This window comes from Ostrea edulis, chromosome 3, assembly GCF_947568905.1.
Source record: "Ostrea edulis chromosome 3, xbOstEdul1.1, whole genome shotgun sequence".
Lineage (NCBI taxonomy): Eukaryota > Metazoa > Mollusca > Bivalvia > Ostreida > Ostreidae > Ostrea > Ostrea edulis.
The window spans coordinates 26,613,327-26,630,648 of NC_079166.1; the positions used below are offsets into that span (position 1 = coordinate 26,613,327).

A 17,322-nucleotide genomic window follows, 5' to 3' on the forward strand; every position below is an offset into this window, starting at 1 on the left:
ATCTTAAGACAGTTACTTACATAAATAATCTACCAAGTTTGTCTAAAAGCTTCCTTCCCTTTACTTCTCTATTTTACTTATCTGAATCAAAGGTGAAAACAACGAACAGCGATCAATCGCATAACTCATATAAGGAATACAGCTTAACGGGTTGGGAAAATACGCCCCCCCCCCCCTGGACATGCCAGAGGTGGAATTCCGTACCCTCGATGAACATTCCCTCTCGACTGATAACACCCGTCACAAACTCTGTGTCTTGATCAGGGGTCTTCGTGGCCGAGTAGCTAGAGCATCGCGCTTAAAATCACATGGTCTCTCACCTCTGTTGGCGCGGGTTCGAATTCCGCTTGCGCCGGTAAGTGAGAGTTTCCCAGTTTACTTTGGGATGGTTGGTGGTCTCTTCCCAGGTACATTGTATCTGGGTTCTCACTTCCACCAATAAAAACTGGGCGCCACCAGATTACTGAAAAATTGTTAAGCGTGGCGGAAAACATCAATCAACCAATCATATATCTTGACCAGGTAAACAGAGTATTCCGTAGTAAAAATCAACGTGACAAGAACTGGGCAACACTCGGTATGATACACGTGAGACAACATTTCACACTATGAGAGACATATTATGAGATTGATCACTCTTCGTTATCTTCACTTTTCACTATCATAATTATATTACATGGACTAAATAGATCATTATAATAACCATAGGATTTGTTAAATGAGACGCAACTAGGTTAAGGGCTTCCATAGTGAAATGCACAATAATCATGGGGTGAAATTGCACCTCAAATTCACAGGTATCGTTACACTTGTTACGGTTAAACACCGAAACAATACTACCCATATAGTGACTGTGACTGAGTTACCGTAAATTCCCCTCATGGTAATTTCCCGTGACGTCAGTTGAATATCACGTAACACTTTATTTTTGGAAAACAGCGAGAGGCCCTACTTGTGAACAAAAGATCACGTTCATGCGTTTAACCAGCTGAATTTTTATTGATATACTCAGAAAAAATAATAATCCTCAACATGAAAAGTGTTGGGAGCAAATGCATATTCAAACTAAACATGCTATATTTTAACAACTTATCAACAGTCCTCAGCGAATTACTGAGGTTGTCCACATATATATGATACTGTTAATACAAACTTAGGCCAGAGTTTGTTTGCTTACAAACCAAACTATTCCAGTTAGGCATTATGGGATAGCGATTTGTTAGGCCGCGTATACTGTGTGACGTCACTGTCGAATGACGAAAAACATAACGTCAAACGTAAACAAGTTTCAAAACAAGAACGTAAACATCAAGTTCATTACTTTACACAATAATTTGAACAGTCTCCTTAATTTTTAATGACTTTTTTGTTATCATTTTGTTTAAAATAAAATCCATACTTTTATTTTAATGATCTTATTGTCAATATTTTCAAACTTTTAACTACGAACTACTTCTTTAGTGTTATTTGCCTGTGTGATAATCGCGGACTACAATATACAAATCTGTATATTGTACTGCGTCACATAGGAGAGGTCTATTCGTAGGTGACGTAATGAGGCTTCGACGGGAAGTTTGACCGTTAATATATAAGTCAGAAATTGTTCCCTGCACTTTTCAAAAGCATAAATATATCTAGATTATATATTAGAAAAATTCATGTTGCTTTTTATAGGAGATGAACCTGAACTTTGCCACTGTTTCTGTAGTATGATATTATTTATGTACATGAGGGAATTTTTAAACACATCAGTCATTCAGATTAATTGGGATTTCAAGGTCACAATATAATATGAATATTACCTTCGTGGATACTATATATTAAAAAGGGAAAATGATTTGATATCATAAAGGAATAATATATATACAATTATTTGACAAGATATGTTTTCACGTATAGCTTATCACTTGAGAACAGTATTAAATAACGACAAAATTTTATGACACTTTCCCCGCGATACAACTATCAAAACATGTACGCTGTGAAGTACTTTTTCATTGTGACGTCATAATGTGCGAAGTGCACAGAGGTACATTAATAACAGCACTGGGATTTTTCTCGGATAGTCTTAACTGAGCTGCGGACTGTTGAAAACCCTGTAACATCAACTTCTTTGTAGCTTGCGTCGATTTGAAAAGCGATTAAAGTCATTAAACGCATAACAAGTTCGTAGATAACGAGTCAGTATCATCCACTTTTTTTTTAATAAACACGTTTAACATATAGCAGGCCCGTAGGAAGCGATTTCACTTGGGGGGGGGGGGGGGGGGGTCGCACCACACCAAAGTATTTTACGACAAAAAAGTGATATCGACAAAACCACTAGTAAAAAGATAACTACATAACTGCATATGTGCAAGCATTGAGGTGTATGTCCTGTACATAAATCTAATTATGTACATATAATCTAATTAGTTTCCCAGAAAATCCCTCAACTTTAATTTTAAGTTTTGTTTGTTTGGTTTTTTTGGAGGGGGGTGTTAAGGATTTTTTAAAATCTGTTTTGTTTATTTATATCTATCATTTTATTATCAATCATTTCTGAGTCATAAGGTATTTAGTACTCGGTAAACTTTCCAAAAATCGACAGTCTGTGTTCACTTTCACTTACGAATTCCTCAACTATTTTTTATGGATTCAGTTCATCAGTCTCATTTTTGTGAACATGCAATAAAAGCAAATTGTTTATTCGTATTTGGCTCATTGTTTATCTCAGTGATGTTTTCAATCTTTTCAAGGCGCTGAATGAGAGCTCACTGGTAGCGTTAGTTACAGGAAGTACCAAAATTAGTTTGAGAATTTTGAGGATCTCGGCAAACAGACTTTTTTCATTTGAATGTCTGAAAAATTCAACCACACTTGGTATATCTGGCGTAAAGTCTTTTGGCGAAACAGTCTTTAACATTATAAGCTGGCAGTGAAGATCCTTTGGCTTCAAATCTGTATCATATAGGGTCGTGACAAAAGTGAATTCTTCTTCAAACGTTTGACATGTGCAAGCCTTAATTACGAAATTTTCAAGACTAACATAAGCTTTGTAACTTGGTCGGCCAAATCTAGATTTTATGCCAGCTAAAAGCAGATCTAATGCCTCGTAGACAGCTTTCCTATACATATCTGCACACGATGAAAAAGTATGTGCTGCTGTCCCATCATCAAGTTTACGAGGAATTTTGCGTTTTCTAGGAAGAACAGGATCATCGATGTTCATCAGTTTTGCTTTTTCAACAACTTCCTCGTAAAACTGAGTGAAGATTGTCTCATCTCGGAGACTTTGCAAAACACTCATTGTCGTTGATGCCATTTTTTGACCATCACTCGCCGAGAGATTTGTAGCCTGAAGATCCCTTGCCAAATTATCACTATAACGTAAAAGTTTTTCACTCAGTAAACACCCAAAGAAGAAATCAAACCTGCACATATAATCAGCCACTCCCCTAATTCTGTTTCTCATTTCTACCTCAGGCACGTATAGGAGGCTTTCATCCCAAACATTTCTTAGAATTTCATAGTTTGACAACATGCTCAAAAATGTGTCGGCTTTTATTGTCGATCTTGTGGGACACAAAACCTTAATTCCCGCTGACGTTTTCTCTAGATTTTGGGCATTTTGTAATTTATTGAAAATCATCTTCCTTCTTGGAGATTCTTTAATCAACTTTGTTATATCCTTTGCAATGTCCAGGGTGTCTCTAAGCAACTTACCTCCCTTAATAGAATCACTGCAAGCTAGGTTGAGAGCATGACCATAACAGTGTATGTAAAGGGCTCTGGGTTCAAGTGCATGAATTTGTGTTGCAACACCTGTCTTTGAACCAGCCATAGAAGCAGCCATGTCATAACACTGGCCTCGTACTTTGTTGATAGGCAGATCGAACCTCAAAAGGGCATCATTAATTGCTAGGGTTATTGAATTAACCCCAATTTCTGAAAGACAGTACATCCCTAATAAATCTTCACGAGCGGTAAAATTTTTATCAACCCATCGAATGCATAAAACAAGTTGCTCTTTGTTGGAAATATCTCGTGTTTCGTCTGCCATGTTTGAAAAGAATTCAGACGATTTGATGAAAGCAACAATTTGTCGCAAAATCTGCAACCCTATCATCTGATAAATTTCATTTTGTATATCTGGAGCAACATACTTATTTGTCTTGCGTTGTAGCCATTCCTGAAGCTGGGGATCGCGTTTAGCCTCTAGCACGAGAAGTTGATTAAAGTTCGAGTTTTTCTCGTCTTGGTCACCTCAAAGAGCAATTCCTTGTCGAGAAAGAAACTTCAAAATGTTTGTGATTTTAAGCAAATTCTCTCTGTTAGACTTCTTCTCGACTTCTTGCGTCTTTGAAAGACATTCTCCAACATCTTTAACCTCCTCCTTTATCGTAAACTCCCTTTCCATTGCCTCTTTACGGCAATCACTTTTCTCATGTGCGGCGAATGTTGTGGTTGTTTTATTCCAATTTTTAAAACAACTTGATATGAAAGCTTTTTCTTTCTTGTGACAACTGAGAGTCTTCTTCTGAAATGATTTTATGCAAGGAAAACAGAATACAACATCTTTGATTTCTACATGATGTAACCAAGACCAGGAGGCATTGAAAGATCTCATCTTTTTACCAAACGTTTTTGCTGGAAAGAAAATATTCCGTGGCTGATTTGGGGTACCATCGATCTCTGGTCTATGCCATTTTTCATGTACAACCTGGGCCTTTTGAACTGGTATTTCTGAGATATCATCTTCTGAAGAAGAAGAATCAATAAAGGAAGCAACCTTTACAAGTTTGTCTGTTTCTTTGTTTGCAGTTCCCCCAATTTACCTGTTGCAATAAACTCCTCATTTGTGTTAGACTCCAAGAGTGGGGAAGGACTATTTTGTGATTGTTTTGGTTCAAATGAGCGATGAGGTTCAGAATCCTCAAAGGATAACCTCGAACACTTTGAAAGAGGTTCCTCATGCTTGTGAATACAGTCAACAAAATGATTAGGTGTCCAACCATCTATTTTTCTGGCAATTGTTTGAGTCCACATAATGTGGATAGCATCCTGATATTCTTTAGCATCAGCACGGTCAAGAAGAACAATAATCTGATTATGATATTGTCTGTTTACACCAGGGTTCTGCACCTCGGGGAAAATCGACATGATTGGTTTCTGCAAAACGTTAGAAGCTACGAAAATATGCAAAAGGCTTGAATAGTAACCGTTCTGGTTTGTTTTTATTGTTTCCTTTTGTAACGAAGCAATCAAATTACCAGTAATTAAACACTCTTCTGACAGAGAACTTTCAAAGACATATTGAAGTGAACTTTTGTTTGTGGACATGGTCACAAAAGTGTTTTCATTCGTGTAGCGCTTCAGGTTTGAAACAATTTCAAACACAATTCGTACCCTCATTTCCTTAAAATTGTCCTCATGTCCAAACGCAAAAAAGAGAGTTCTGAATAAACAATTCCCATCACCATATATCTGGATCGGGATAAGCTCAGAAGGAGCATCATTTGGATAAAGCTCTGAGGAAACATCATCTTTTCGAATATTCGAAGTTGGGATATTAGGTATGCTTGTTGGAAGAGAATATTTCTTAAAAAATTGCCCTTTGAGTCTAACAAGAAAACTTAGTGCTCCCCATCCCTTTTTCCTGCATTCCTTGCTTCTTCGTGCACTTTTTCGGAAAATGCCTTTCTTTCGTCCGTCTGGGCATACATTGTGAAATATAATCAAAGTTAAAACTGTGCGGAAGGTTGATCTTACACTGATACGATAGTGTCTACTCTTGGACCAAGAATAAAACAGGTCTTGACAGCCTGAGACTTTACAAGCTTTGAAAAAGTTGTTACACGTCATGACCTACGTCACATTGGGGGTGTTACGTCATTGATAAATAGTACTTCATCCATTGTCGGGTTTACCTTTACCATAAAAACTGTGATGATAAAAAAGTCAACAATTCATCATATTAGCTTTACAAAAAGATTTTAAATATATACAAACGTTGAACTGGTATTAGGGCGGTTGGACATAGACATTTTTGTTTCTATGAACAAGCTATCTAATGAATTATTAGACCTTGAAAGTTAGTCAAGGTCACACATATTAGATACCTTCTGATCAGTCGTCCCTTGCGAAAAATTTTCACTCGTATGAGTCGTCAATAAATACCGGTAAATGATTTTAAACGACACTAGTGCCGGGCACTTGGCAAAGGAACATTCACTACATATCATAGGTTTGACGCCAGATGCGGAGCTGGGAACGAGAACCGAACCATTACCTCATGATTACGACCTTTTGGATGATGCCCTAAGAAATGTTAAGGCATTAAGTGCTTTTCATAATTTTTTTTTAATTTTAGCTAAAGGACAGTCACACTGACTGACTCTGAGTCTCATTGAATTAAATGAACTTTCTGCTTAAAAATAATTATACATTACACTATATGTGAATTTTACTTTATGTTTTTTTTCTGGGGGGGGGGGGGGGTAATGGGGGACACTCCCCCGTACCCCCTCCCGGTTCCTACGGCCATGTATATTGCATGTATATGAAATAGAGGTTATCATTTCTTAAGGACACTTCTTTGGTACATGAGGGTATAAAGCTATTCTACACATCAGACAACATTTGACTCACTGATAGGTTGTACTTACAAACTAGATCGTTATAGTTACGTTAGAAATTGCGAATAGCTTACTTTGAACAAGACTGTCAAAACCATCGTAACATCAGGGTTTTTTTTTTTTTTTTTAATTAGCTAACGTCGATTCAAAAGCTGAAAAGTTCAATAAATCAATGACATGTTTCGTAAAACAAAACGGTGTACAATTACACCATTTTCTCTGTGTTCTTTACACTGTGGGTCTTTGTGACGTCACAGCCACGCACAATCCAGAACAATATGTTGGTAACAAATTCATTCTATGTACAAGCTTACGGCAAAATTTCTGATCAATGCAAATTATTATACAATTTTATGTTTTAAAATAAAATAACACTATTCGAAATCGTTTCATATGACCAAATCCTTAGTTTATCGGGGATGGGGACTTTGAGATGAAGAGAATGATTATGTCTGAATAAGTGTCGGGTTTGGGGATTTCTGCTATGTACTTACAGGCAATAACAAAGGTGTCGTGCAGATTCTGTATCTACATTAATCAAAATAATATGAATTGACATTTGGATACAAATCTAATGGGTGTTTTTTGAAAAAGGTCAAGACGATAGATCCATGTATGAGCAAATAAAGATAATGTAAATGCATATACTTCAAACGTTAACATTTATTATTGTCATTGATAAATGCAGTTTATTACAGAATTTAATGAGATGTGTCATCTTGCATTATAATAAAATTCATCATATTTGTTAGGCCTATATCTAATATCACTGCTCTAAGTTACTGGTTAGTAATGCGAAGAATTATGTACATTGAGATATTAAGTTTGTAACTGACATGCTTTCAGTTCTATAGAATTGTTATCATATTATATTACTAAGCCCCAGAAAGGTCAGTTAATATATCAATGTTGTTAACTTTATAAATCTTAGTTATTTGTGGACATTAGACGTTGAAATATGAATGGATACATGGTGGAAGTTCGGAAATCCTCCGTAAACTCTGTTGATTTATGTATTGTATTACATTTTGTGTTCATAGTGATAAATAGATCTAATGAACCGGGTCTTTGATTGATTTTTAAAATCTCTACATAATATCTTGCATTGTACAGGTCACTATAAATAAATAAATTGTCTCTTATAAGAAGCTTTGAAAGTAGGAAATTATGCAGGTGTTTTATTTGTAGTACATCCACAGACAATTATTCGAGTAGGGTAAATTGCTGAATTGATCATGGCTTGATATGGAAATTCTAGCTGTTGAATATGACTTAGATTTGAATTTTAATGCACAATTCATTTTTTTGCAGCCATGCTGGTCCCTGTTAGACTTCTCCGAAATACCCCAATAAAGATCCTTATCATCAACAGTTTTAAAATGGTGGACAAAGGGTTCATTAATGCATCGTCATGCTTTAATATGCTATTCCTTTTATTTGTTTTGCTCTTTAAGTTCTAGATTTTTGAATGATTAACTTCCATTATAGGTGAAGGATAAATGATGAGAGATCTATATTGTAAATGAAACTGATATTTTCATTCGAACTATTGAATTGCATATACTGAATTGGAAACACACTTGATGCCCAAGGTCTCATGTATTTAGAATTCTACATTTTGCATAAGCAATGAATACTGCATTAGTTTGAATAAAATTTACTTGTCAAAATTGATCATGCTATAAAGAAAGAAAGATTTGTTTAAAAACCGATTGCATACAGCAGCTGGTTTTCATTTAATTTTGTTTTTCTACAATTAATACCATGCAGAATTATTTGAGAAAAAATTACAAAAGACATAAAGGTTTGATTGGAAAAGATGCAAGCGCATGACTGGATTCCCATCTCAACGTCCAAAATAAGTATCATTAAATACCAAATTATGGATCCCTAGTGTACGCTATTAACAACCCCCCCCCCCCTTTCCCAGATAAAATCTGGATCTGTGTATGATGAAGCAAGTTATATTATAAAGTCGGGGGTATTTGAATTTATGATATCTTGCACATAACAGTGATAGATCTAAAAGGGGCAGTGAAAAGCAGGGGGCTGTTTCGAAGCCCTTAGTAGGTCCAGAGGAAAATTTACCCGCAACTACTGATTTCAGAGAAAACAAGACCAGGCTCTTTTGTCACATCTCGTGCACTTATAATTGATTTTCTTTTGAAAGACTATTGAAAACATTTTAAGGAACATATATTTGTACATTCGACCTGACACAAGCAGGACTGACTTTTTGATATAACATATGCATTAGAAGAAACAATCTCTTGATGCAGCCTTCTATGCACCATTTAGATATATCGACGATGTTTTATCTATTAAGAATGATAATTTTCATTCGATATATTCTCGAAAACTTGAAATAAATAATACATAGATTCATGCATCTCTTCTTCATACTCCAATGGTTTTTTTTTTTGGAAATAGATACTAACGGCAAAGTAACAACTCAACTTTATGACAAATGGGGTGATTTCAGCTTCTCTAAGTTAACTTTCAATATCTATGTAGCAATAATCCATTATCACCTGCATATGGTGTTTACAGTGGATCCTCGGTAATCCGGACGCCATTAATCCGGATGCCTCACCTTCTGGACGATTTTCCTAAGGAGCAGAATTTTTGTACATTATTTTGCATTATTAATCCGGAAATTTGCGCTCCGCATCCTAATCCGGACTGTCATTTCTACCTACAAAACGTTATAGTACATTTAAAATTGTACCGTTAATCCGGACGGCCAATATTTTTATAGAAGGTATGTGTCGAACAACTTTAGCAAAGGGTAAATTGTAAAGAAAACATAAACCACACTGTTTAATTGAAGTGATTACCCATGCCCTGTCAACACTTCTCTTAAATTAGGTGGTATGTGATGCAGTGGTTGTTAGATAGCACATGTCAATCGGGACAATGCATTGTACAGTTTTGCACATAAAATCCGTATTGCGTGTAGTGTTGACTTGTGTAAATAAATTTATAGCATATTAACCATAGTCTTGATCAATAGCCTAATAGTATTAATTGATTTAACGGCATGTCGTAATAATATGCTTTATTGAACTGCTATACACAATAGAGGTACTGATTCGCAAATTAACACATGCTTATTCAAATCTAAAGAGTGTAGATTATACTTCTAGATTTTGGATTGTATACTCTTGATTGGCGTGAAATGCACATGGACATGTAGTAAATTTATAATGTTTGAAATGACCCGCCTGTAGAATGTATCTGTTTACAATTGATTCTTGTTACGGTGTTGTAAAGCTTTATTGCTTTCAAATTTCTAAACTCTTGGTAGAAGCGAGAAAATCACCATTAAAGTTTTGCATGTACCCGTAATATTCTTTTCACCCGAGTTTCACTCAGTCATTTTCGCATCGTGAAAATAATAGGTGCGCGTGGCTAGATCAAAGCATCAGTAATTCGTAATCTCTGAACTGATACCCAAGAGCTTGTACTACGTAGGCTCAGTTTTTAAATCGAGGGAGGCTACCGACAAACAAGTTCATGGTACAGGGGTTTCAGGAGTCTCGTTTAAAGTCAGCATTTCGCAAATGATATGGTCGTTCTAACAATCTAGTTTGCCGATACCTCCTATTATTGGGTTTAATGGTATCTGATTTCTTTCATACCGATATCTTCAAAACGTGGAGATAACGAAATGTGATCAATCTCATAACTCCTATAAGCAATTCAAACTAAAGAGCTGGGCAAACATGGATATACCAGAGGTGGGATAAGGTGCCTAGGGGGAGTAAGTATCCCCTGTTTTCCGATCAAACCCGCCGTGAATCCCATGTACCGATCAGGTAAACGGAGTTATCCGCAGGAAAAATCAGTAATCAATAATTTTGACTCCGTGTACTGTGGATCAGCCCTTTAGACGTGTCCTAATTCGCTCCATAAAACATTGATAATCAAGCCAAAAACAAAAAAAAAGTAATTTGCAGTGTGAATTCGTTTGTAGATTTAGGGTAGTTCTAGTGCTGGTTTTCCAACGCATTATTTTAGTCATCGTACATAAATCTTTTCGTTTAACCGGAAGAAGGAACAGGTTGGCCCGAAAATGTGACAATCTAATGAAAGGTGAATATTACGAACAATAATCAATCTCAACTCCCACAAGCAATACAAATGAAAGAGTTGATGAAACACGGACTCCTGGACATACCATTGGTGGGATCAGGTGTCTAAGGGGAATAAACATTCACTGTCGACCGGTCAGACACCCGTAAATCCTATGTCTTGATTAGGTGAAAGGAGCAATCTGTAGTCAAAATCAGTGTGCCAAAAAGGCCTAACAATTGGTATGAAACACGTCAGACAGCATTTGACCCAATGATGACCTGATCCTAAAAATTACCTTATATATATTGTCAATTTGCAACTCCAGTATATTTTAATTTCAACTTCCAGATTGCATCATTCTATTTATATCGAGTATCATATTGTTTGACTTCAAAGGACGATTTAAATAATTTTGTTGTTGAATTTTTGTTGTAGATATCAGTAATTTTGGGTTTGACCAGCTGATTTTGCACGTGGTTGACTTTAATGTAAACAAACTATCAGGTCTTGCTGAATGCTCGAGTAAGAACAGTACTACATTATGTGAACGTCAACTTTCTGAGAAGTTCATTTTAAAGAAGCGGGGTCATGTCAAAGGTGAGTAATTTTGGTTAAAACATAGCAAACTAAGAAGAGTGGTATATTCCTCAAATTACTTCTTGCACACCACTATCAATCTGGACAAGAAAACGGATTGACGCAAGCGTGAAAGATATCAGGACGCAGAATATGAAAGAAATCATTTTATTTTTCATTTCGTTATTTTTTTTAGAAGTCATACTTTAAAGAGGATATGTTCTGTTATGTTAATACTTTGATTTAGTACAAACAATTTGACACAGAATGATAACAGTTTCAAGAGGCATCTATATATCTTTGAGGTGATAATTTGTCTGGAATCCACAGAACACTGCACATTCTTTTCGTAAATAATAAATAAAATAAATTCATAATAGCAGAGATTTACAATTCTTATTGTTATGTTGATACGCTTGATTTATTCCTATCGATTCTGCAACTCAAAGGCAGTTAGCAATCACCTCAATCCCCAATTAAGTACGTATGACATTAACTTAGAAATGCAATACTATCAATCCCATATAATTGAAAAGATCAATGCAGAAGATACACATGCAAGATTTGAAAACCCGTATCAAAACAAACGGCGCTCTTGTGCAGTCTATAACAAACAGCAGTTATGTTTATTTGTTTAATACAACTTATGAACATTTATGAATCAAGGATATTGAAATCGAGATTTTCTTCACGTTTATTGTACACAGTTATGAAAAAGGAATTTTAAAATTGCTTACAATCATACTGAATTAATTTTGATAATGAAATAGTAATTTTCTGCCTGCAAAATTCCACCGCTAGGATCCCCGTGTATATACAATTACACCTACAGACACACAGAAGCTCTACCATACAACAATAGTTATAAATAGACACCGTCTAAACAGAATAATATTACCGATGAAGGGTATTGTGTAAAAAGTTTCCCGTGTCTTTTGCAGACGTTACCTCACAGTGATCATATCTATAGCTAATAACGTGATGATATGTCTGGCACAAACATAGATACATGAAAATGAAACAAAACGCCTTTGTAAGGAAATAAAATGAACATTTGGTAAGGAAACATTTACACTAAAGCAAATCATTTTGCAACTAAACTATGCATGACAACTTATATACGAAGAGCTGTGTTAAACAAATTGACAAATCCGACAAATGAAACACAATTCATTGAATGTGACGAAAATGATTTTGCAGTATACGATAAGAAAACTCCATAATTTCCAAGGCCTAAAAGTGACGAAAATAGGACAAATTCCATGCTATATAGAACACAAAATTGAGAATAAGACAAACACGAACATCTGGAAGCAGCAAATATGCTGTCAGGTGCCTAGGAGGAGTATGCCTCCCACATTGACTGATCGTACTTAAAAGATACCTTCATCAAGTAGTAATTCAGCAATTACGATAGGTAAGTACAGGTGTTATATGGAATGACAATATTTGGCGTCAGGTGATAAACTAGTACAACATCAAATGCAAAGACCGCTTGTGTGAGGAATGTCATCAGAAGTTTAAACTGTGTTTTGACCTGATTATGGGGAGGGGTTGAGCGATGACACACCTACTTCCGCCGATGACGTGATACTTGTGTATATAATGAACGACTTTGTGAGTCGTATAGTCTGTGGTAAGTGACGTTCGCTGCTTTCGGAGTTGCCACTGGGATCGTATTCAAAATGGTAAGATCAATTATGCAAATTACCTCTTCTAACAATACAACCCACGTATTTAAGAACGATATAGTAAAGTTAATGCTGAAGATACGGCAAAAAATAAACAAGCAGAAGTGCAACAATTGATCCAAGAATATTTCAATGTGATGGAAAGTGACCTTTCTGTTCATATATATGGGGGTTTCATCACATATATCTTTACATATGCATAGAGAGATACGTCACATACGTTTTGAATATTAGTTTTTTAATCCATTTTAATTTTTCGTTCGAAATAAATATCAGTACTTTATTATTTCACCAGGTATTGCTGTCCATCATCATCGTTTACGGTGTTATACTCAACGCCTTTGTATTTGCTTACCCCCATACCAGGGATACAATGGGTATCACAAATGGTAAATTTATGGTGAAACTGCAGAACTTCAAGCGAGGAACCGAGAATATGCTATTGTGAGTCAAATATGTTCTCAGCTGAATATTTTTTTTAGATTATTTGCCTACCAATTCGTAATCATATAAAAAAAAAAGTTACCTCCTTTACACTGGATAGTAGGAATGTGATTATCATTTCTGTCTCCCGAGCTTCAGAAAAATAGCATTAACAAACAGTGTATAGTAAAGCTTATTGTAACAATTCTTCATCATGTTGACTGTTAACTTCAATGTTATGGAGGTCACTTTTTAAAATGTTCATTTCGTCAAATTGTGGGTTGGGAAAGGGTGGTGTTTATGTCTGTGGAATTTATGATACAATTACTACTGATAATATCAGAAGTATTCTGTAAAATAACAAAAGACATTTCGAAATAAAAGCAAAATAAAAGCGTGTGATTAAATAAATATAACCAGGCATATATAATTCCTTTTCAAAATGGTAGGGACAGTCGTCGAAATTGACATCACAATTGTCTGAAAATTCTTGTTTTTGTCAACTAAAATAAAGTAAAATCAAAGCTCTAATATGTGTGGAATGTGAGAAAGTGATGTATGTTCCCTCAGTTGAATTCATTGTTTTGATTTAAAATTTTCACCATAGTTTTACAAAATGGGAATACTATACATCACACTTTGTATGTAAATATAACCAGCTTTGCATGCAATAGTAGCTCAGTGGTAAAGCGTTGGCTTCGTAACCGAGAGGTCTTGAGTACGAACTCTGCTCACGCCATGTCAAACCCAAGGCATTAGTAGAGGTAGTGATTGCTCCTTAACCAAACGCTCGGTATTTAGAATTGAGAATCAGAAGTCTTTCGGAGATGACCTTACGAATGTAGGTCCCGTGGAGTGGTAGACGTTTGTACGTTAAAGAACTCTCATTGACACGGCCCTGAGTGCTAAGGATACGTTTTGATTTCTAGTACTTCACCTACTGAGGGTTATGTCCCAATGTGAGTGAAACATTGGGATATAAAATAAGCTAATATTCTATCAATCAAAGTGTCATTAACTTTGTATCTCATCATTGCTATGACTTACAAATACCAAAGTGTTCTTTCATTGTGGTAACATGCAAAGATCAACGTCATATTTATAACGTATATCAGCATTGATACATCCAAGACGTGTAGATAGCAATTGCTTGTTTGCTTTGCATTTTAGTATGGATAACAAAGATTAAGGTGCTTATTACTTTGTATATTGGTATTGTTATGAATTTAAAGATAGTAAGGAGTAACTATAAACCTCACCTTCATAGTGGTGTCAAGATTATTCGGTTATTAATTTTTTTCTCTAATTTACAGGAAAAGCCACCACATGGTAATTAGACAGCACAGATGAACACACTTTGTTGATCTGGTGAATTGCGGCAAATAATGAAGAAACAATTTACGCCTTTAATAAAAGATTATTCCTCATTGTTTGTGAATTTGTAATTTGATAGTAATACAGGAAGAACCTTGATAGATACATGAATTATATTGATTTACACAATGTTTGTTCACAAAGTGAATGGGCTTGGGCAGTGGAAATACTCTATTTAACCCTATCTCTTATCAAATGTCAATTTTATGAGTTACAAATATGTAGTAATGAATAAAAACGAAGAGCCTTGAATTAAAATGTGAAAAAAGATTCTTTAATTTTTATCAATCCTATCCAAAATTTCTTGATGAGTCTGTGTTGCAATGGGAAGGTATATAACTACAGTTGTGGGAATCTACAGTGCCCTGGAAACTGTTTATTGAAATATATAAAACTATAAGAGGTATGTATCGTAATCAGTGATGCATGCAGTCATGGACATCCTTCATATAAAGGACCAAGTATACATGATGGCACATTTTGAAAACTTTTGCCTTACATCAACAGACAATAGGGTCCACATCATACTCGCACAAATCTTTACTCTGTTCCATTGAGAGTTTTAAATACGTTATTTGAAGCTATATTTGGATTTTTGAACACCTGAATATAGACTAGACTCTATGATTATGGATGTCGCCAATCACATACTCTTTAAATCCCCGCGGGTCATTGATGACTTTCCTTCTGAACCATGTCGACAGTTTTTTCAGCTTGAATTTACAGAAAAAGGAATAGATGCCGTCAACATAAGTAACATTCTTCGTCATTAAAAGAGATCAGTCTTGTATTCCAACATATTTCAAGTTCAAGCCTACACCCTATATTGCGTACAAATATACTTCTACTATTGCATTCCAACTTTATAATGATAAACAAATTTTGCAGTGCCTAGATATATACTATCTTATACTTAATCCACCTCTGTATTCTTGTTTTTCGTCCTCTTTCAACTATAGTCCAGCTGCACATGTCATTGCTGGTGATCTTGATATAATTGAAAATAAGGACATCAAATCTCTTATTTTAAAAGGTCTAAAATACAAATAACCTCGGTCTTTCAATTGGTGACAGAACTTCATCTCTAGTATAAATTATATCTAGGATTATACCAGACGACAGGCTAAATATGAAAAGGAAGAACTTGATAATTGTCAGAATGGATTAAAAGTATAAGAGGAATATTACAATCTCGCATTAGAGACATCAAAACAAAAGTACGTCCCATCTATCCTTCGGTGTATAGTTGATTGATTGATTGATGTTTTCCGCCACACTCAACAATTTTACAGTTTTATGGTGGCGCCCAGTTTTTTGGTGGAAGAGAGAACCCAGATACGATGTAGCTGGGAAGGCACCACCGACCTTCCAAAAATAAACTGGGAAACTTTCTCACTTACCGGCGCGAGCAGGATTCGAACCAGCGCCGACAGAGGTGAGAGGCCGTCTGATTTTGAGCGCGGTGTTTAGTAAACTAAAGGTGATAAAATAAATATACATGTTACATGAGGGATATGTTTGGTTCCAGCTGACACAGTTTCTAAAAACATTGTCTTGTCTTTGTTTGTAAGGTTCATTATTACAACTCTATTTTAAACGAACCTGGCATTAAATAAAATTTTATTAATCGTAATCATACTCCAACTGGCCTTTGAGAAGATGGAATTCTTCAAAACCATGCTTCAGTTTTAAACACATTTAATATCCCAATCTATGGGTAGGATGAATATGAGTTACCTTATCGATACTAGATTCCTAATCTTTATAAAAACCCTTAGGAACAAAGATACATTGCTGGATCCAGTAAGTGCTAGAGTTCCTCATTCACAATATCTTCGCGGTCTTTAGTGATCAGGTCTTCCAACAGTCTGTTGTAAATCTCATGGGCACGAATTGTGCTCCTCTGTTAGCTGACCTATTCTCATATTCCTATGAAGCAGAAGTTATTCAAAAAATCTCTTTATGTGGCCTTCAATTCCACATATAGATATATAGACGACGTTTTATCTATTAATAAGAATAGTTTTCATTCATATGTCGATTCGATACATCCCTGTGAACTCGAATAAAAGACACCACAGAGTCATCCACGTTTGCTTCAAGTTATATATTTTATTGAAAATAGATATTCACGGCAAAATAACAACTCAACTGTATAGCAAACGGGATGATTTCAGGTTCTCCATTTTCAACTTCCAATATTTATGTAGCAATATTCCATTATCACCTGCATATGGTGTTTATATCTCTCCACTGATTAGATAGACAAAAATTTGTTCTCCCTATGTTCGGTTTTTAAATCGAGGTAGACTACTGACAAACCATTTAATGGTACAGGGGATAGAAAAAGTCGCGTTTAAATTCAGCATTTCGCAAATTCTATGGTCGTTATAACAATCTAGGTTGCCAATACATCCTATCACTGGGTTAAATACTGTTTGAATTGTGTCCTACCGATTGTAAGGCCATTCCTGGCACATTGATTTTGACTACGAATAACCCTGTTTACCTGATCAAGATATAGGGATCACAGCGGGTGTGATCGGTCGACAGGGGATGCTTAC

General features: G+C 35.5%; 1 protein-coding gene and 1 long non-coding RNA gene across 3 annotated transcripts in view; both read left to right on the plus strand.

Annotated features, from left to right (window-relative positions):
* Nucleotides 1–17,322, plus strand: part of LOC125673510 (ryncolin-1-like) — a 129,817-nt gene that overhangs the window by 64,028 nt on the left and 48,467 nt on the right. The gene's annotated exons all lie outside the window — the stretch shown is intronic.
* LOC130053311 (uncharacterized) lies at nucleotides 12,846–14,811 on the plus strand. Its single transcript, XR_008801857.1, has 3 exons — nucleotides 12,846–12,958; nucleotides 13,257–13,405; nucleotides 14,698–14,811. It is a non-coding gene; the product is annotated as an uncharacterized LOC130053311 (long non-coding RNA).